This window comes from Columba livia, chromosome 21 (assembly GCF_036013475.1).
Source record: "Columba livia isolate bColLiv1 breed racing homer chromosome 21, bColLiv1.pat.W.v2, whole genome shotgun sequence".
NCBI classification, from domain to species: Eukaryota; Metazoa; Chordata; class Aves; order Columbiformes; family Columbidae; genus Columba; species Columba livia.
The window spans coordinates 1531238-1551600 of record NC_088622.1 but is presented as its reverse complement, the minus strand read 5'-3'; the positions used below and the strand labels follow the sequence as shown (position 1 = coordinate 1551600).

Here is a 20363-nt window from a genome sequence, read left to right as displayed (position 1 = left end):
GGCGGGGCCTCCGCCGGCTCCCGCTCCGCCCTCCGAGCCTCCCTGACTGAACGGCGCGGGGAGGCCAGCCCGAAGGGAAGCCCGCCCTTTCCTTGAGGAGAAACCCGCCCTTTCCTTGAGGGAAACCCGCCCTTTCCTTAAGGAGAAACCCGCCTTTTCCTTGAGGGAAACCCGCTCTTTCCCTGAGGAGAAACCTGCCCTTTTCTTGAGGAGAAACCCGCCCTTTCCTAAAGGAGAAACCCGCCTTTTCCTTGAGGGAAACCCGCTCTTTCCATGAGGAGAAACCCGCCCTTTCCTTGAGGAGAAACCCGCCCTTTTCTTGAGGAGAAACCCGCCCTTTTCTTGAGGAGAAACCCGCCCTTTCCTTGAGGGAAACCCGCCTTTCTTCAGTGCCCTGCTGAGCTCGATGTGGCCTGTATCCACTCAGCTTGTCTGCCTAGAACCCCATCCTTTTATTATTAATTATCGAATCATAGAATGTTCTGAGTTGCAAGGCACCCACAATGGTCATCGAGTCCAACGCCTGCCCCTGCAGGAGGCAACCATGAGACACCACGTGTCCTTGAACAAGTAACAGTTGACTTGGGTTTCTACGTGTCTTGGACAGATCTGAACCAGGAAAGTGGCGTTCGGATATCAGAGCTCATCAATTCACATTTGAAAGACATTGGCAGGTTTAACACGAGAGGTGGGAGGCCGAGCCAGCCGCCGCAGCTGAAGCGCAGCCGGAGGTCTGGGGCGCTCAGTCCGCCTCACAGCATTCCTGCGCTCACTCAGGTGTATGTAGGGAGGTAATGTCTTATATGCTATGTAATAACTGATTTTATAACATTAAAAGAGCATCAATGGGTTTCCTTTTTGTGTAGGAGTGAGGATAAAAATCTTAGAGGTGTAAAGTGTTTGGTTACTGATGGGAACTGTGTAAGTTTCCACAATAGATATCCCAGCTGAAAAATAACACGAATAAAAAACAATAGTCATGCCAGAGTGCTGGCATTTCTTCTGTGCGATGGGCAGACTAAAATGATAATGAAAGAAATAACAATGGAAAAGCCAACCATTGTCACGCAGGCTGACGTTGTCCTGTATTAATAGTGGTTACAGCTCTTTCTCCTCGCTGGTGGCGAAGGATTCTCCCAAAATCCCGGCGGAACGCGGTGAGCTGGACGGGGCAAGGGCTGAATTTGAATCTGAAGGTTTTAGGCCTGCTGTGGAAGGAAAGCCGGTGATGGCGCAGACACAAAGCGCAGCAGGAGGAAGCGTATGGGGCATGTGGGTTGAAGGAGGGATCGGCCGTGCAAGTGGTTGGAAAACGAGATGACAGAGGAGGGGCAGAAACTTGATTTCACAACTGCTGATTCTAATTGAAGACGACAAACCAAAAAGTATCTCATTTCTGTTTTTTTTTTATTTGCCAGCGTTAATGACTGCTGTGATATAGAAGGCACAGCACTGATTATCGCCACTTGGCGGCAGCAAACAATATAAAAATCTTGCTTTAAAAAAATCTGATGGCCAGTGAAAGCGATCATGAGATTGAGCTAATGTCTGCAGGCCTCTACGTATTTGTAGGTATCTCTATGTTAACAACTGTATATGCCACAGGGTTTGTTCTTTTGTTCATGTGATGTTTGTGTTAGAGTTTTGTACGTCTTACGACCCCTTGGACACTCCCTTGCCGATCCTCTGCTCCTGCATCATGCGTTGTACCGGTGCTCTGTTTGGTTAGATGGGACTTCTCCTGAACCAGCAACCAGACGCGCAGGCTGGTGTTCGTGCTGAAGGTGTTGCCGTGTGGTACTCTTAGTACCGTGAGTCACGCGTTATAGCATTTGCAAAAGCTTTGTTATGGGCGAGCATAAAAATGGTTATTGTGCAATAAGGGCCACGAATGAAAGAATATCATAAAAAGAATAGTGAGAATTATTACTGCAGGTGCTGATTGTAAAAAGCAAAAAGGAAAAACCTTGCTTCTGTAGCAACTGTAGCTTGTAGGTGGTTTTGTATTTTGTGGGTTTAACTAAAAACTTGATGCTGTAAGATTATTTCGTTGTTACCTGTTTAACGCATACCCATTACAATCTGTGAGCGCAGGTGTGTCAGTGGACGTTTTCATACTTTCTCTGGTTCTGTAACTAGATTTGAAAGTAGCGTTCTAGAAATCTTTGACAGTTATGTACATTCAGTATTTTTCATCTGCATCTTTCCAGAACTAATAACGTACTTACAGCATGAAGGTGAAATACAGCATAGGACCTGTTCCTGGTTCTGCCACGTTGCACAAGATCATCTGTCCTGTTTCCTCCACTGATACGGAAATGCTATTACTTCTTGCTTGACTTTGGGTCTTGCATATTTTAATAATTAGAATGTTTTTTGATCTTAGAAGAAAGTTCTCATAGAAATGCAGAGAGCAGCCTTTATCATCAGCAGCCTTGACGGGATTTGAGCCAGTGGTCAAGGGACTGGAGCTTTTGGAAGCCCGAGTGCTGCTACAGATTATCTTCAGGGATTTCCTTGTAAATGGAGTGCCAGCATGTGTAGTTATCTGTTCCCTATAGAGTCCCATCAAGCTGCACATACTTAATCTTTACTTACATGGTCCCTGCCTCTCGCTGTAAAGTGGGCCTCAGTTTTAACTTTTGCTCTCAGGAAGAAGGGGCCATTATAACAAATTCTAATCCTTTTGCAGTTCCACAGTCACTAAAGCCCATAAACTGCCTGCCAAACAAACCAAGTGATCTTTTCCTGAGCCGAGGGAAAGAGGAGAGTGCAAAACGCAGGTGCCAGCATTTGCTGGGGAAGAACTGGTACATTATCAACTAATCCGCCTTCTGCTATTTCTGATTTCCTACCCAACAGCTGCAACATTGAATGAGAGCTTCTGCATTTTGGAAGAATTAGAAAGCCTGGTAATGCAGGGTCTCTATTACAGATACAACAGCTCACAGACAGGGAGGAGATTTTTGCTGCCGGTGTAGAATTTGGAGTGCTAGGCATTTTATAGCCTGGAAAAATTGTAATTTTCAGCTGTTGTAATGGAGTAATCAATGAAGAAGAGATGGCATAGTTTCTGCTAGGTTTCTCTCGGAGCCTGATGCAATTGCGTGCATGAGCTATTATTTTTTTAATGTGCCTCTTTGAGGCTAAGGCGATGCAGTTTTTATTAGTGCTGGTCACTGTCTGTGCTGAAATGGGAAAACCTGACTATTTTCATCAGTGTGATGTATTACAATGCAAGTCACAGAGTTCCAAAAGCTGTGTAAGGCCTCCTTCAGCGTAGTCAGGAGAATAAAGATGACAAGCAGTTTCAAGCTGAGAGGCGCAGGCTCTTTGCTGTTTCCAGGGAAAGGCCGTTGAGTTTTGTAGGCTCTCCCTAATTTTTGTTGTAGATGACATTGTTTTTCAATGAGAAGTCACTGCCGTTGAAACCTGCTTCCTCCGGTATCTTACCAGAACACCAGTCCGTTAATGCGCACAGTCCGGCGCACAGCTCAGCTTTTCAGTTCAGCCTTGTCTTTCCAGGTGTAAGGGCAGCTCAGTACATGTGGGGCTGCATGGAGGAAATGGAGCCTTGTGACATTTATGTGCCGAGATGCAAAGACCTAAAAAGAGGACTACGGAGACTGGCATGGCATTTGTGGGTACCAGGTTGCCAAGGAGGCATATTGTATTGAAACAGTTTCCTGGGAAACATTTAAAAATACACTGAATGGAAAAGCACATGTGATGTGCCCACAAGCGTTCTGTGTGAATGAAATGCCATGGCTGACGATGGCATCAAGAGGCTGTTACTATTGCATGTAAAGATGCTGCAAGTGATTTTTTTTCCTTTCCCATACCCTATTTGTAGGAGGTGTGCCAAAGGAATATTGTTTTGCTCTTGGGTAATGAAACACCTACAGTACAAAGATAATGATAGTGCTGGAAAACTGTGAATCAGATGAAGTCTTGTGTGTGTCAGTCCAGTCCTAGTACCGCTCATCATTCTTCTGGCCAAGTACATGTTTGGTTAAATCAAGTCCTGATGTTCCGAGGCCCTGGGGTGAGTGTAAGAGGGGCGGGAGAATCTGCCTTTCATCTTCCTCTCACAGTTTTGCAATGTGGCTGAAAACTGTTGGAGAGAATGTCTCAGATCTCAAACAGATTAGGCTTGATGGCATGAAGCCGTGGGTTCTGTGGCCCAGTCTAGAATTCTGCTGAGGGAGTTGTATAATCTCCCCATATTTTAAAGGATTTCAGCTCTGGATTTAAGATCAAATATGGCTTGAGGTTTTCATATTTCTTGCTTGCTTACTTTCTTGGTGGTTTTTTGTTGCCTTTGTGTGTGTGTGTGTGTCTCAGTCTTATAGCCTCTAGCAGTCTGAGTTCCTCCTGTTTGCTGGGTATCATTCCTTCACTTGACATCAACATGTTAAAGGGCTCCACCGCCACCACCAACAAAAAATCCATAAATAATAGCTGTAGTAATTATAGAAAATCACGTCTTGTTTACGGGCATGAAACCACGAAACAGTGGGGCAAAATTACCAGTACTCGTTCATGTGGTATGATGGTATCCCTAACTAGAATGGTGAACAAAATCAACTTAAAACAGAATGCAGTTCAACAGATGAGTATTTATTTATTGCTTCAACAGATGTGGATGGTAGGTTTAGTTAGTTTTGCAATTTTTTTAAGGGACTATGTAGTGTTTTAGAAAGTCTTTGCCTAATAGCTCGTGTCTTCCAGAGCACTGATAAACTCAAGTGCAAATATTCTGTCTCCTTTGCCCCAAAGGTTTTAGTACCGTACCGTTCACGACAAACATTCACCTAGTTTACCATATGCATTCTTTCATCTTACTCATAATGTATTTCATGTGTGTTAGTTGTAAATATTGTGCTCATAAATCAGCCCGGACCATGCAGCCCAAGGATGGAGGCAGCTGACAGTAGGTCTGTCTGCTTCGCATTGTGGGATGTGCTAGTTCTCTGGTTTTTCCATTGCTTGGCTCTTAGTGGCATCTTGCCAGTCTCCTGTCTCACATTAACAGGAATATTGTATATTACTGAATTTAAAGTGTTTTTCCTTCAGGACTAGAAGAACCTCGTGGTGCGTGCATCTGGCAGCGTGACATTATTCCTGTGGAGCACAGAGTGCCCTCCGCACAGAGAAGCGCCGCTGGGGATTTCTGCTGCCGTCCTCCGGGCCTCAGAGTTTCACTGTCTGCACTGAGGTAGGTCTGAGACCAGGTTGTTTATTCTGGTCTGTTGAACAGACCTGTGCTTTGTACACAGGACATCCCAATACTATCACCCTAAAAAAAACCCCAAACCTTCCCCGGAACAGTGAGAGACCCAGAGCACATGATGCATTTCAGGAGAGCCGGAAAGGAGAATGGTGTCATCACCTGAAGGGAAATGAAAATCAGAAAGAAACGAGGAGGGGAAATTTTGCTGCTTATTTTTAGACTCTGTGGGTGAGTATTATTTTCAGCTTTGTCTCTATTAATTTCTGCAGAACACAGTGTTAAGACGTGATTAGGCTCTCTACGAATACAGTGTCATAATTTCTAGCTAAGTAATCACTCACTAGCGATCCTTGAAGACTCTGTATACCCGTTTGTACCAGGACAAGGTAGCACAGACTGAATAGACATGTCTGAGACAGCTATAAGCTAGCTGGTTGAGAAACAAACCTTACACATGTATTTACACTTAATGAGTTCAGAAAAATATGTCCATGACACTGGGTCAGTTTACAGAGAGAGAGAGCCTGGGATTGAAACATTCTGGTAACAATTTTCACCAGATCCATATTGGATGTGTTACAGAAGTCTCTCTGCTGTTACAAGAAACAAGAGAATTAATGGGTAATAGTCTGGTCTTGAGTGCTAGAGAGGTCCCATTCAGAGCCTTGGATTGCTGTGTAGGACAGGGAATGCAAAGCTAAAATTCCCCTGTTGCACAGTGAATACATTGAGAGGCAGGAAAGAAGACAGGATCTTATCAAATGATCTTCCTTTATAAACAGTTAGGAAGCAGCTTTACCACTTCCCTCACCTTTGAGGGGACAATAGATACTTAGGCCTACCAAAATGCTCTTTGACTGTCTTAGGATGTGTCTGTAGTCTAAGGAGCAATCAAAGCTAATACTGGGTTAAAGCCAGATACTTCTAGTTGGTCTGCAATGTTGTCTTTTCATCTGATGTGGAGGCAGAAAAGTGCAATGGAGTCTGATCTTTGCTTTGAGAACCTGAAGCTGGCCCTTTCACCAGCTGGTGTGAGTCATTTCACCTCCACATCGCTCCCGTACTTTGCAAACTTATCAGCAGAAGCTCTGCTTATGGGCAGTGTTGTACCTTACACAATAAAGACCAGCTCTTGTTTGGCGTGATTAGATATCACTGACATTAAATTTAATAATTTACAGAAATTTACAGTCACAATGTCTTAAATATGGGTCAAGTGCTACAGATGCTAAAGCAATTTTGCTAGCTTTTGTTACATTCTGACTTTAAAGCAACAGTGCTTCTGGAGAATTTACACGTGCAGAATGGACTATATCTCCCTTAAAATTATGAAAAAACGAACAAGTTTAAGGACTTGATCTAGGGGCTTTTTCCCAGTGTACGCCTGCTATTCTTTTAGCGTGTTTTTCCATGTGGATGGTAAAAGTAGATGGGACAGTTTCACAACCACTTCCATTAGATTTCTTTTTCTGCCTCCTGTGTACTTGTGGAATTGCTGCTAGTGGAAAAGTAATAATAAAATCACTCCAGGGAACAGAGTGCCCAGCAGATTTTGTTGCCATTTGCACATGTATGTCGGTAACCCTTTTCTGCCCTAGCTGTTTGGTAAGGACCAGTGTGCTTTGCTAACAGACTGCTCTGCTAATGAAATGAGAAACTTTAATTGCTGTTTCAAATCCAGTGTGTGCTTGTAGCAACTTAATGGTTGTTTTCTATAGGGTTATTTTTAAGTGACCCATAAATAAGCAGTTCCATGGTCTCAGATGTGCTCCAGCCTAAATGACAAATGCAATTGGTCCTAATTGGTTTCCTTGGTAGTTCTCGGAGAGAACCTTGACCAGTTAGTCTTAATAGTGCTCATTCCTTTGACTTTTGCTGGTGGTTCTTGGAAGTTTCTCAAGGCATTGTTGATCAAAACTGTTGAAATAGTGTAAAAGTGAAGTCCCACCCTCTCGCTGACAGAACTGGACCTTTTGTGCACACAAAGGACTTCAGTCTCCAGGGCTGTCACGTCTGATATTCTTCATTGGTAATAAAGGCACAGAAAAAAGAGAAGGAGAGTGCAGCAGTGGACCCTTCCTGTGGAAGCACAGACTTGAGCTGCCAGTGTGTCCCATGGAGCACAAATACATATCTATATGTATATATTTCACTGTACTGCCGGATATACAGAGAGCATGGAAGGATTCAGAAATGATGGGATGTTTCTATGGCCAGCAAGAATACCCAGATTTGTTATAGTGATGATCTTTAAAACAAAATATAGCAACGTCAGAGAGGAAACAAGGGAAGCATTTTAACTCTTGGTGGTGAAGGAGGGATGTATTTTTTGGATTGGTGCCTCCTGAAGTGTCTTACACTGTTCTGTGAAGCAGCCATTCGTGGCCAGTGTCCGGAAAAGGAGAGTGGGTGCTTTATGTGATACATTCCAGCAATTCCTGTGCTGAAAATATCACCAACAATGTTTGATGTCAGCTCACAAAGGCTTTGTCCCAAAGTTACTGAGGAACAGAGAAGTAGGATTTTGAAAGAGGGGAAAAAAGGAAAATAAGGCCTGGTTTAAGATATTTAAAACTGTTTGTTCCTGTGGGGTTTTCAACAGTGTTATTTTATCAACATAAATTGATTTTAATCCAGTAGGGCCTGTTCTCCTCCTCACCTTTTGTTGTTGTTGTTGTTTTAAACTAACTGTACAAATTACTCAGTTTTCCTGTGCGAAGATTCAAACAGAGAGAAAATAACCCAATCCCTGGATTTCTAAATTCAAGTAGCTTTTAAATCAGAAATAGTTTTGAAAGAAGAACAATGATCTTGCTGGTAGTGGGTGGCATAAAGAGGCTGTTTTTTCCATTCAAGGCTTTTTCTTTTAAATGTATTTGATTTAGATTGATCTAACTTGGTGTGGGAATTGAAAGTCTGACTGTGAAACTTCCTGTTCTGAGTTGTGGCTTAAGTGAGTTGCTGGATGAATGTGTTTTACCATTCTTATGTCCTCTTGCTTGCATAACGATCCTTGATTCTGATGCGTTTCCATCCCATGCGTGGGCTTGATGCAACAGCGCACTCACGACTGGTTAAAAGCACAGGAAACCTGCGCTTCTATCCAGACCTCCTATGCTTTTTGAGATAATTACTTCATTTCTTTCTCTCGCCTCAGTTTGTCAGTACAGTGTAACTTCCGTAAGTGCTTTGAAGCCCCGCTGGAGGACTTTACCAGATGAAGCAGGTAACCCGCGGCTACTTACTGTGGAGCATCAGCTCCGGAGCCTCCTCTGCTGAGGTGCAGAGCTCTTTGTGCTCAGCCACTGACACACAAATATTAAGCATAACTGTGTGAATTATCTTTTGTTGACTGATTTATGCTCAGTGTAGCAATCCCTTGGAGTGAGTTGACCACCAGCCCCGTGCCAGTGTTATGTTTCTAGGACTGTACACGCCCTGCAAATGGGCTGTATTGAGCCAGTCAATAGTTTTGCTCCTTAGCTCCCCTTCCATTACTCAGTGAAATATTTGCAGAACCCGTGTTTCATGATTGGCCCTGTTACTGATTTATCTCCTGTACTGTTTATCCCGCTGGGATCATGTTATTTTTCCAGAGATGACCTCCCTTGCTCACAAACCAGAGCTACTTTGGTCTTATTTCCCTCCCCACCCCTCCTCCTGGCATGCTAATAGCGATCCAAACTGGCTGTTAACTTCTACTCTGCAGTTGTCACCCAACCTTGCCAAGTTAAATATTGCAAATGAAAATTAGAATATGCTTGGCACTGTCTTCGGTTGGAGGTGCAGCCTGCACTTTAGGAGGTGATGGTCATTACCAAATGTCAGCTTTGGAGAGATTCAACAGACGGGAATGCTCTGGTTTAGATTATCTGCCTGTGTATTTGTTTAGACAGATTCAGGGGCACTTCAAATGCCTTTGGAAGCCAGTATTCCAGTGCACCGGGAAGGATGGGAAACACGGAGGTATAAGGAAGTGTTTATAGTGGGCATGAAGTGCTTTCAAATAAGAATGTACATATTCGTATTTGTCTAAGCCATGTAGCAATGAAATCCATTAAAAAAAATCTGCATGGCTGTTGACTCAGGTGACTGAGACCAGGGCAAACAAACTCAACTCATCGCCCACCTCTGGAAACAAATCCATCAGACCTCTCGTTACTCCGTTATCGGTAGATGTCTGTGGGAACAAAGTGTCAGGAATGGTAGCTGAAACTTTTTAGAAGCGACTTTTTTTCTTACTTGCTTTTCTTAGAACTAAAATAAAATGAGAACAGGATCTGTGGCCTGGCACATCTCCAGGGGAATTTCAGGGACTTTATTAATCAATTATATAAGGAAAAGCATTGGGCAATGGACAAAAATGGCAAAGCATCTATGTGAACTTGTTGTTGTTTTTTTTTCTAGCCAGCCCTTCTAAGGACCTCATTGTTTTTGCTGCTGAGTGAAAAGGGTCGGAGGCAATTTAAATCGGTAACTCCTTTTGAGGTTGGGTTTGAGAAGGAATAAAAGCATGACACAAGGACTTGCTTTAAGATAGGCAACACAGTAGGTCGGGGCAAAGTTGTCCTCTTATTTCTAGTGCTGAGCACGGTCCAGTAGCCTGTTTCTTCTTGTCATAAACAGCTCTTTAGCTGGCCCCAGGTAAAGCTCTAACAAAGGAAGTATCTCCATTCTGCACGCTTTCTTTAACCTGGATGTGCTCCCCATGAAGGTTCTGTAGGCCAGCACAAAACAATCTGCGTTGATCCAAACAGACTGTTAACTTTCCATGTGTAAGAAGACTAAACTTGGCACTTGTGTATCATACTAAGCTTTTCTTTTTAGGCTTAAACACAGGAAAGACTTCAAACCTCATTTCTCAGCTTATCGTGCAAACAATGTTCTGGATCTTGCAGGATCATAACTTTTTGTATAAAGCTTTCCAACTGTTTTCTGTTGATAAAAGACTTAGCTGGGCACCAAGAGATAAGACTGTAGGATTGAGGAATTGCTGACTTAGTCTTGTAATCTTCCTGCACTGTATTCCCATAGGGAAGTTATGGATAGGTGTAACTCTGTACAAGTTCACGTTCTAATGCTTGAATCACATTCAATGGCTCAGACATTGGATCTGGTGAAAATTTGGGGCACATGACACATTACAGGATTCAGTTTTATATATAGGCTTTTGACTCCTGGCAGATTGACAGAGTAGAGTTCAAACTGATTAACTTAGTGCTGTTACTCTGCATCTGAGGATGTTGTGTGCTGACAGCAAACCTGACTAGAAACTTCAGTGATGCCTTTTGGAAGGACTCTGAATTTCCAGGATCAAACATGATGTAAAGCATCCAGAACTTTCTTTGGTATTGCCAGCTGAGAATGGCAATGGAGCTTGTGACAGCCTAGACCTTGTATTCCTTGCTATCCATATGCCTGCTGAGATAAAGGCTTGTCTTGATGTTCCAGATAACTCTAGTTATATAGACAAACAGATAAGAGAAATTAATAAAAAATGGAAAATTAGTTGGACAAGGGGAAAAAATACATACGGATGCTTAGAAGCACCTAAAGTCCCATGTGGTGCAATGACTGCTAAGTCAGCTAGCGGTTTTTTATGAATGAGAAATCTCATAAGGAAGGGAAACGAGTTAAAATTTGCCCTGGAGCAACTGTAACTTCTACACCTCTTTTTTTTTGGTTCATAAACACCTCTGTCTCCTGCAAAAATACTTGTGAGGATACTTTTTAATATGGTTTGCTAAGTTTTGTTGCTTGACTTCATTGTTCCTGCAAATCAGCAAATTAATACCATTTGCCGTTCAGTTTTTTTCTAAGGCAAGGAATGTTCCTGCCAGATTGCTGCTCCTGCCCTGACCCTCGGAGCTCCCGCACCACAGGAACTCTGTCTTGCAGAAATGTACAGCGTTAGCAAAGTGTGATATGCACGTGGAAAGATCTCGTAGGGCCGGCCTATGGTGTGTACTTTGCTAGTGCTAATTCATTAAGCAACTTCAGACATACATCCAATAGCAGTTTTATCTCGTGTTTCATTGTTAAATACAGTGGAGTTGTTGGATAAACATCACAGTCCCTTTGTCTGAATTCCACATGATGATCAGTCTGTTCGTTTCACTATAGCTGTCCTGTAGCTGATTTACACCGAACGTGGCAGATAAGACTCTCATAGGGTGATTATAGTGAAATCATAGCAGTTTGATGCGATGTAAGACAAAACTGGGTCTTTGAAGCCAGCCTTTTCCCCGGAGCAGGGCAGGAGAGGTGGTGTTCTCCCCAGCTGAGGCAGGTGGGGGGCGTTTGCCCATTTATGCAGAAATTTGTGACTTCTTAATATTCCCGACTGTAAAGAGGCCAGTGCTGCTGCAAAGTACGTGAGGAAAATAGGGAGCCTAGAGCAGAAAAAGTCTGAAAATCAGAGAAGGCTGTGGAGCCGGTGAGAAAATGGGAGGTGACATAAGAGCAGGAAGGAAAGGGGAAGGTTATGTCATTAGAGACTGGAATTCAATGTTTTGATGAAGCTCCATGGATACAGGAAGGAGCAGGGCGGGTAAAAATAGCTAAATGAAAATGGTACGAGTTCCAAGAACCCAGCTCTCTGAAAAGAAAGAAATGTATGTTCTTGCTTAAAAACAGGCAGAAAAGCTTGTGTGTTTTTGTGAAGCGTTAGAAAGAACGAAGGAGAAAAGAAAGGGGCAAAATTTGCTGACTGCAATTTCTTTTTTTTTTCCTCCAACTGAAACTTGGAATTTTGTGTTATAATACACGTTTCATCCAAATCCTCAGTGCCTTGTTTCCCCAGAGAGAGAACACTTCTTCACCGGAGTTGTCTCATCAGAACACCTTGGAGGCTGTTGAAATGAGACGGGTTTTTGGGCTGAGCACATGCTGATGCTTACAGACACACAGTTCTCCCACTCCCTGACTGATACAAACCACCACTGATCATTGTGTGAGAAGATGGCCATAATGTATAGAACAGTTTACTTTTCAGGACCTAAATTTACCCAAAGCCAGCAAGCAATTAGATTGAAGTCTCTATTTTTCTTTGATACTGAATTGTATATGCTCACATCTCCCCCACAGAGATTCACTTCTCATCTATAAATCACAGTATCACAGTATGTTTGGGATTGGAAGGGACCTCAAAAGCTCATCCAGTCCAATCCCCCTGCTGGAGCAGGAACGCCTGGGTGAGGTCGCACAGGAACATGTCCAGGTGGGTTTTGAATGTCTCCAGAGAAGGAGACTCCACAACCACCCTGGGCAGCCTGTTCAGTGCTCTGTCAACCTTACTGAGAAGAAGTTTCTTCTCAAATTTAAGTGGAACCTCTTGTGTTCCAGCTTGATCCCATTACTGCTTGTTCTATCATTGTTTGCCACCGAGAAGAGCCTGGCTCCATCCTCGTGGCACTCACCCTTTATATATTTATAAACATTAATAAGGTCACCCCTCAGTCTCCTCCAAACTAAAGAGACCCAGCCCCCTCAGCCTTTCTTCATAAGGGAGGTGCTCCACTCCCTTAATCATCTTCATTGCCCTACGCTGGACCCTCTCCAGCAGTTCATTGTCCTTCTTGACCTGAGGGGCCCAGAATGAGAAAGCTCTAACTACAGGAAAAAGAAAGAAAGAAAATCAACCAATTTACTTACTTAGGTTTTGTTGTTGGTAGTTTGTGAACAGATGGTAACGTACCACAATGGAAGTTTTATAAAAATTTCCATCTTTTAACTGAGTGCAGGCCTGAAATTTTTCCCTGGTGAAAATGCGGAGCGTGAGTCATTAAACATGCTCTGTGCTATCTACATGGGATTTTCACTTGGTGGATTCAGCAAAGTCAGAAAGCAGTTCCATTACAGTAACTGCCTTTTTTTTCCCCCTCCACCTGGGCAAATGGCCAATTCCATCATCTTGGGCTCAGCAGCAAGAACAAGGAAGGTACAGTGTGAGGAGGGGCTGGAATGCGCAGACAAGGGGAGAGGCGTTGCTCCGCCGTCCGAGAGCAGGAGGCGATTTCTGACGCTTAAACAATTGTCAGAAGAACTGGCTTGAGTTATGATTTCTCCAGTCCAGTCCGAATCCACTAATTGAAAAGTTATGTTCTAGTTTTACAAGTGAGAGGTTCTGTTGCCTGCAGAGTGTTCAGCATCTACTGTATCTTGGCCCTAAATTATCATTATGGAGATAGAGAGCCCAAACTTAATCTTTGTTTGGACTCCATTTGAAATTTGGCACTGGTTGCTGTGGGACCAGTAAGGCCCAGAGATGCTGAGTGTGATTTTCTGCAGGTTGACTGATGTGACCTTGGAGAACTAGAGGAGTTCAAGCTCTCCAGTCTATAGGACTGTTCATCTTAGTGAAGTTATAGAACTTTGCTGGGGGTGGAATATAAAGGGATTTTTACATTGAGCCTTCAAGGCATTTGTAAAATCCTCTGGTTCCCCCCAGGGCGCCGAGTGGAGTGTTTGATGCCCAGTCCTTGAAGAAATCAAATTGGGGTGTGAGATTTCCAGTGTGGCACTTCCTTTCTATCATCTCAAGGTGGTATCTACACCCATTTTGGAGAGGAAATGTGAAAAGGTTGTGAGCTGTATTGCCCCTTAGTTACTGACAGTAATTGGGTGTGTTAGAAGTGCAGAAGGATGGATGGATGGATGGATGGATGGATGGATGGATGGATGGATGGATGAGTGGATGGATCTTCTTCCAAGGTCTCTGGCATTCAGGGAAAGATTAGTTAATTATTCTCAGTCTGTGCAGTACTTAATGACATCTACAAGAGAGGTGAATGGCATCTTATTGGATGGCAAGAATAATATAGAACACAATTTCCCCTGAAGAAATAGCTCACATACCTTATATAATGAATGAGCTCATTTTGCCTGTGTTTGCCAGAAACAATAAAAGTTAGAAAATGTCCCAGTAATTAAAATAAAGTGTTACCCAGATTTATGGTGAGAAATGTGAAATGTCAGGCGATTGAGTGCAGCTCCACACTCACAAATAAGCTTCACATTGGTTAGAACAGGTTGCATTCATTACTAGAACAGTGTGGGTCCAGCGCTGGCCCCAGAAGGCAGGGAATGGGGAGGGAAAGGTGCCAGCTGGCGTGGGAGCCCATGGACCGACGGACATGCTGCCCCACGCGCTGTACAGACACCATCATTGCTTCAAGATGGGCTGGGGATTACACGAGGGACAGCGGGAAGAAGGGAGAGAGCAGCATGGGCAGGCCCGCCCCGCGCCAAAGAGAAATCCAGCAGAGATCTTTGAAAGGGTGGAGATGAAAAAGGGGAGTCTGAGCAAGGCCGGCCTCTCCTGCAATCCTTCCTCTCACAGCCACCGTTGCTTTCTTAAATACAAATGCTATGCCTAGGAATAGTATAGAAGTGTATGAATAGGAGTTCACCATTTGTTTAAAATGATCTTAAACCCTCACTATTTTGGAGACCATTTTTGTGTCCGTGGGTCTACTCTTTATACGTGGTGTGCATGTAGACTTAGGGCGTATTGGAAGGGTAGGAGCGTTGGAAACAGAAGTGGTTCTCACGGCAAGTCTGTAGCATAAGCTGGTTTGAGCTGCACCTGCGAGTCCTGCCGAACCGTCCCAACGGCCTTTTGCTCCGTGCGGCTCAACAGCGCGGCTGCGGACACTGAGAACCTGCTGCCTTCACATCTCAGCCTGCTCTCTGCCTTTCGGTGTTGAATTCTCTTCTCACATACATTCACCTACGAATATCGGTGGAGTTTTGTTAGGAAAAAAATAGTAAGTTAAAGCCATTGATTTTAACTTGGTAAAAGATTTGGATTCTGATAAAGATCTGCAGGGTGGCCCTAACCCAGTTGTGTGTCTGTTCCCCAGTTCCACAGCTGTAAAATGACAGTATGAATTTATGTCTTTTTCATGACATGCTAGTAAGAAAAATCTCATTATGCTAATGAGGTGTGCATATGCTTTAATCACAGGTTCATTCAGAAAGCTCATAAATAAAATAAATATGAGATCAACCCATAAGAATTTGCGAGAGAGGAGTAGAAATTCCAGATTTTTAGGACAGCACATTCTGAATTAGCGAAGTGATGATGCAAGCACTTATCTTCATGGAGTGCCTGGTGCTCTGTGTGTTATTTATAGGAGACACAGGCCTTTAAAATAAATGGCAGGTTCATATGTCAGACCAGCAGATAGAGGATCGCCTTACAACAAGGGGCAGATATCATGAATTTCAAGCAGATCATGGGGCTCATTCCTCACCATGATTTTGGATCTTAATCCGTTGTAAAGTAACTACCAAAGACCAAGAGGAAAGAGACAAGAATCTTTCTGATAACCCAACTAGCAGATAATAAGGTCTTGCGGAGTATTTCCAGCAAAGGTGCACTTAAGCGTATCAATGTTATTTGCAAAATATGGATACCGTGATAAATTATCCTAAAGATGGAAGAGATTACAAAAAAGATATGTGAATTCCCTGGAGTCTGTGAGAGGCTGTTGGGGAAGGGAATGTTTGGCCTTAAAGCTGCAGGTGGGTTTCAGGTGAGATGGAAATGAGGCGGTTTGAGCGGCAGCACATGCAAGTCGCTGCACGCTGGTGTGCGCCCAGCGCTGCTGCCCGTGGACTCGCTGCAGCAGATCAGAGCAGCGTTCCCACAGCTCCTGCAGCGCGGAGCCTGCGTGGGAGGGAACCCACTTGGTTTGGTGAAGCTCAGAGCTGAGTTTTCCTCATCAGGAACTCCTGCAGTGCAAGGTTGGCACGATTGTTTCCTTTGATACTGATTGCTTTGGGATACTCTAGATGGCTGTAAGCCCTGAACTAGGGGAGGTACTTCGCTTAAGTCTTAAGTTTAGCTTTGTCTTAAACGTGTTGATTTTTCTTCCCTAGGATGGTGATAGCGACTGTTTGGTGACAGCCTGCGTAAGGACCACGCCAGGGGAAAAGCTGAGGGTGGACAGCAACACTTCAGTTGCTCGTTTCACACGACAAGGCTTTGGCTTGGTATTCGCATCCCTTCCTCTGTTGAATGCTATGCCTGCTATTGCTGGATATGCTGAGAAATGAAAGATTCTGTGTTAATACAAATGGCAAAAAGTCTGTGCAGTCCTGATTCATCTAACAGGACTATCCTGTAAGCTCCTTTGGGAATCCCAAGGGTTCCAGCTTGTATTCATCTCTGTGGTTCTGACTTTTTCCAGTGAATTAATTTTTTGATTGGAAGTAGCGAGCTTTTCATTTTTATTTCTTGTGATGAGGTGTTTGGCAGCGTCCGCTGGGGCATGTAGGTGCAGAGTGGGTGGGTGGGAGGGGCAGCCCTGAGCAACATACCAGACAACCTGGGACTGAAACAATCTAAAAGGTGGAGAGCTCTTCCATGAGCTTTTAACGGCCACTCCGCCTCCTGTAGTTCCCAGGATGCCCGATGGCTTCCTGCTATTTCAATGTGAATTTTAGATGTGAGAGCAAGTGGTGTGTTATGCAGGTCATATGTTCATTACATATATCAATCATGGATGTGTGTCCGATGACCCGAGCCGGTTCTGCAGTTTGCTCCAGTCAGTTTTGCTCGAAGAGCCTGCTGAATGGCGTTAGCAGGAAAGCTGCTCCCTGGCACGTCGGGAGCAAAGAGCATCTGTTGCTGTAACCTGAGCTTAACAGCCAAATCTTATCCTAGATGATTATCCCTGGGGATCAGGAATAGAGAGGAACACGAGATGTGTATCGATGTGTATCGATCAAGAGGTTCTGTACTTTGGAAAGAAGCGTCCCAAAGCTGACCTGGAAAGTGATATAGGACTTGACAGGTGGTAAATACCACACAAGACCCAACCACCTCACTGATCTCTTTGGCCTGCAAGGCATCGTGTAAATAGTGTAGTTTTCTGTTAATTAAAAAAGAGGACATTTTTGTTGAGGTGGGTGCGTTGCTGACCTTCTCAGACAGGGAATTTTTTTGTTGGGTTCATCTTAAATAGGACTGATTCATTTTTTTTTCCTTGTGACTTTTTAGATGTTTTACAATTCACTTATTTCTAAGAGAAAGACATGCAAAAATTGCCATCTCTTTAAAAATGTTTCCCTTTCTTTTTTAGCCAAAAGGCTAAGGATATGGTACATTTGGGAGATCATTTTTTGTAAGCTAAATCTGTGTGTTGATGAAAAACTGAAATATTTGATTGAAAAAGCCGGGCTGGCTGGCAGATATGTTCTTTTTTAACAGAGAGTTTGAAACCTTATTCTGCAGGTTCTGGATAGTTTGGCCGTTCCTCAGTTTCACGGTGAGGGAGGTGATCAACGAACACGCTGACACGAAGGTCTCTGAAGGACAGGAGGGAAGGAAATATCCCGGTCATGCAGAAATTGTTCTATCAAAATGTCACAATTAGAAATGAATGTGTATGATACAAACATGGAGAAATTAGATGTTCGTTGCTAGAAAGAATTTACCGTCTAACGTGAGGTGCAGTAGGAATTTTGACGTGGCACATTTGCAGCCTTGCTTTCGTTTTTCATTTACTTCTTCACAACGGGCCCTTCCCAACCGTTTTGTCAAAGAGCTGCAATATGCAGCACAGCTCTTGATAATCCCAGTTCTTCCTGACTAAGCAAGAATCTGAAACCAGATGGGGACTGGGGTGAATTCGCTTAGAATATACTTTTCATATGCCTATATAAAAATATGCATAAACATGATACCCTCCTCTTGGGGGTAAAAGGTGGGACATGATACTTGTGAGAGGCACCGAGTTCTGCAAATTAAGGCAACGGGGAGGGAAACAAATGGCCTGTTAAATATAAAAAACGGCGTCTGCTTTTTGTTCTGGGCCTTTGGAATCTGTGGGTGGATTGGAACTGGCAGGCAGGGAGCAAACACCCACCCACCACAGGGCTGTGTGGTTCAGAAGTTTACAAGAGTATTTGTGTTCCAGGAGCTGTTGGCCTTGAAGGCAACGGAGAGGGGGAGGAGAAGAGGCAGAGAACGAGAAAAACACTGTGGTGTGAGGGCCCTTCCTCGGAGATATTTTTCCCCTCTGCTTTCTCCAGCTAGAGGCCTTTGGAGCTGGAGCAAGACAAACAGTTAGTGGGGGAAAGATGAGTGTGATTTTAAGATGCGCAGCGCTCAGTCTGTCGCAGGGGAGGCAGAGCCTTCAGAAGCCACTGCCACCTTAATCCCAAATGCCAGCTCCCATCACCCCCCCGGCTCTGGCCCCGCTGCTGGTTAGTGCTGCAGTCAGTGGGCTATAAAGGAAGGCAAGTTTTACTCTATTATTACTGTATTATTATAGGATTTGAGAATGTTTATTTCTGTCCCATCACCAATTTAGGTTCAGAATGTGCCACTCTGGTCACGCTCTGGATGCTGCAGATACAGAAACTGAGGCACAGAGAGACCAAACAACGTGCCCAGGGCAACGGGAAGTCTGTGGGGGATCTGGGAATAGACCCCAGATGTCCCGAGTTTTCCATCTTAACCACAAGACCATCCTTCCTGTCGTTCGGGTAGACCCCTCTGCTTCAGGAATTCCGGTTTATGAATTCCACCCATAAACAATCTGTTGCACGATGCAGTGATTTATTTGCTTAAAAGCCATTTGGAAGGGAAATGGCACCTCTCTGACAATGAACTGCAGCTACTACTGTTCTTTCTTTGGGAGGGGTAGAGGGGAAGGATGAAAAAACCCCCCAAAACCAAAACAGCTTCTAGAGCGAAGCAGCTTTTCCATTGCTATCGAAACTTCTCACAAGCATTAATTTTGTTCTTTAAAAGAATCAGGAACTCCATACAATATGTTTCAGTGTATCTAGCCATTTATATTTTAGTGAGCTTAAAAAGAACGACTGAAATGGGACTAAATCCAGCCAAGGAATGATTCTGGTGCTGTTGGCACCTGAGTACCTTTGGTGGTTTGGTGGCTTCCCTGGGCGTCGGGTGCTTGTCCCTCGTCACAGCCAGAACTTCTCTGGGAAGTGAATGGTGGGAAGGGTTTTCTTTCTAAAAAAGCCATTGCTTTGGAAATGAGGGAATAAGTGGAACGTCAGAGATGTCCTTCATTTTATCAAAGCGTGGCATATTGAAAATAATTCTTAAGTAAAACCTTTTAGTTGCTGCTGTTACTCAGTGAAGAATATTCCTAGCTGTGCTTTCTCTGACCGTGGCAACCTCTGTAGCGTCAGGAATCAACAAGGACTGTGTGGCCTCAAGCGTTAGATTGCGTCTTCAGACCTTGCTGTTGTCGTAATGTCTAAAAATTCCGCTTGTGCATCAGTGAATCGGCGTGCGGCGCTTTGTAGAAACAAACTCAGAGGGCACTTCTTGCCAACAGTGGCTTTCTGTAACAAAGCAATGTGGTGGAGACTCTCTGAAGTGTCTTCTCTCAGCACATGAAGACAAAAAGTGATGACTCAGACCAATGTTCCTGTGTTTTCTGGACTCCCCTGCAGCACTTTAGAGCGATGTCTAAGCTGGGTATGTGAGCGTGGGTTCCTCACTGGAGAAATGCTGATTTAGTTGCAACACCAAAGCTCTTTTGCCACGCTGTGGCACCTCTTTGCTCTGAAAGGGATTTCAGAATATAAAAATACAAATAAAATATGAGAGCTTGCTGCATTCCCTGCTCCGTTACACTGATTCTGAGTACCTTGCAAACTTGTTCTTTTCTGCTTGCTCTTTTAATTAGCGTTTGGATATGTGTGTATTTGTTCCTCCTCTTGTCCTGATCTACCTGCTTGTTCTGCTTTTTACTGTAACGGTAAAAGCTCTTTCGGAGGAGGACACCCGGATGCTCCAATTCTGGGTCACCCATCCTTCTATACTATGAGTGATGCTTAAAGCCACTGTTGCATTACATTTTTTTAACAATTGTATTGGCCTGAAACTGCTGTCCAGCATTTTTTTGGCGTGCACAACTGACAGAATTGGGAGAGAACAGGCCTTTTAAGATTGTGTCTTATGTTTGTACTTAGAATTCTAGAAAAAAGGGAGAAGCCAGGTTTGGTTTTGAATTTTTTTTTTTGCTTTGAAATTTGATGTTCTGGAGAAAATCAGAACGATAAACCCGCGACAAACCGGCGGGGCCGATGGGCGGTGCCGATGGGCGGTGCCGATGGGCGGTGCCGATGGGCGGTGCCGATG

General features: G+C 43.9%; 1 long non-coding RNA gene across 3 annotated transcripts; it reads left to right on the top strand.

Moving 5' to 3' along the window:
* Nucleotides 1-68: 68 nt before the first annotated feature.
* On the top strand, nt 69-20215 carry LOC110355797 (uncharacterized). 3 transcript variants are annotated; one of them, XR_002408724.2, is made up of 5 exons: nt 69-1568; nt 5077-5218; nt 5363-5461; nt 16118-16231; nt 17475-20215. It is a non-coding gene; the product is annotated as an uncharacterized LOC110355797 (long non-coding RNA). The 3 variants fall into 3 exon arrangements; XR_010467406.1 differs by lacking the exon at nt 17475-20215 and having other exon boundaries at nt 71-1568; nt 16118-16453; XR_010467407.1 differs by lacking the exon at nt 17475-20215 and having other exon boundaries at nt 72-791; nt 16118-16453.
* Nucleotides 20216-20363: the final 148 nt, after the last annotated feature.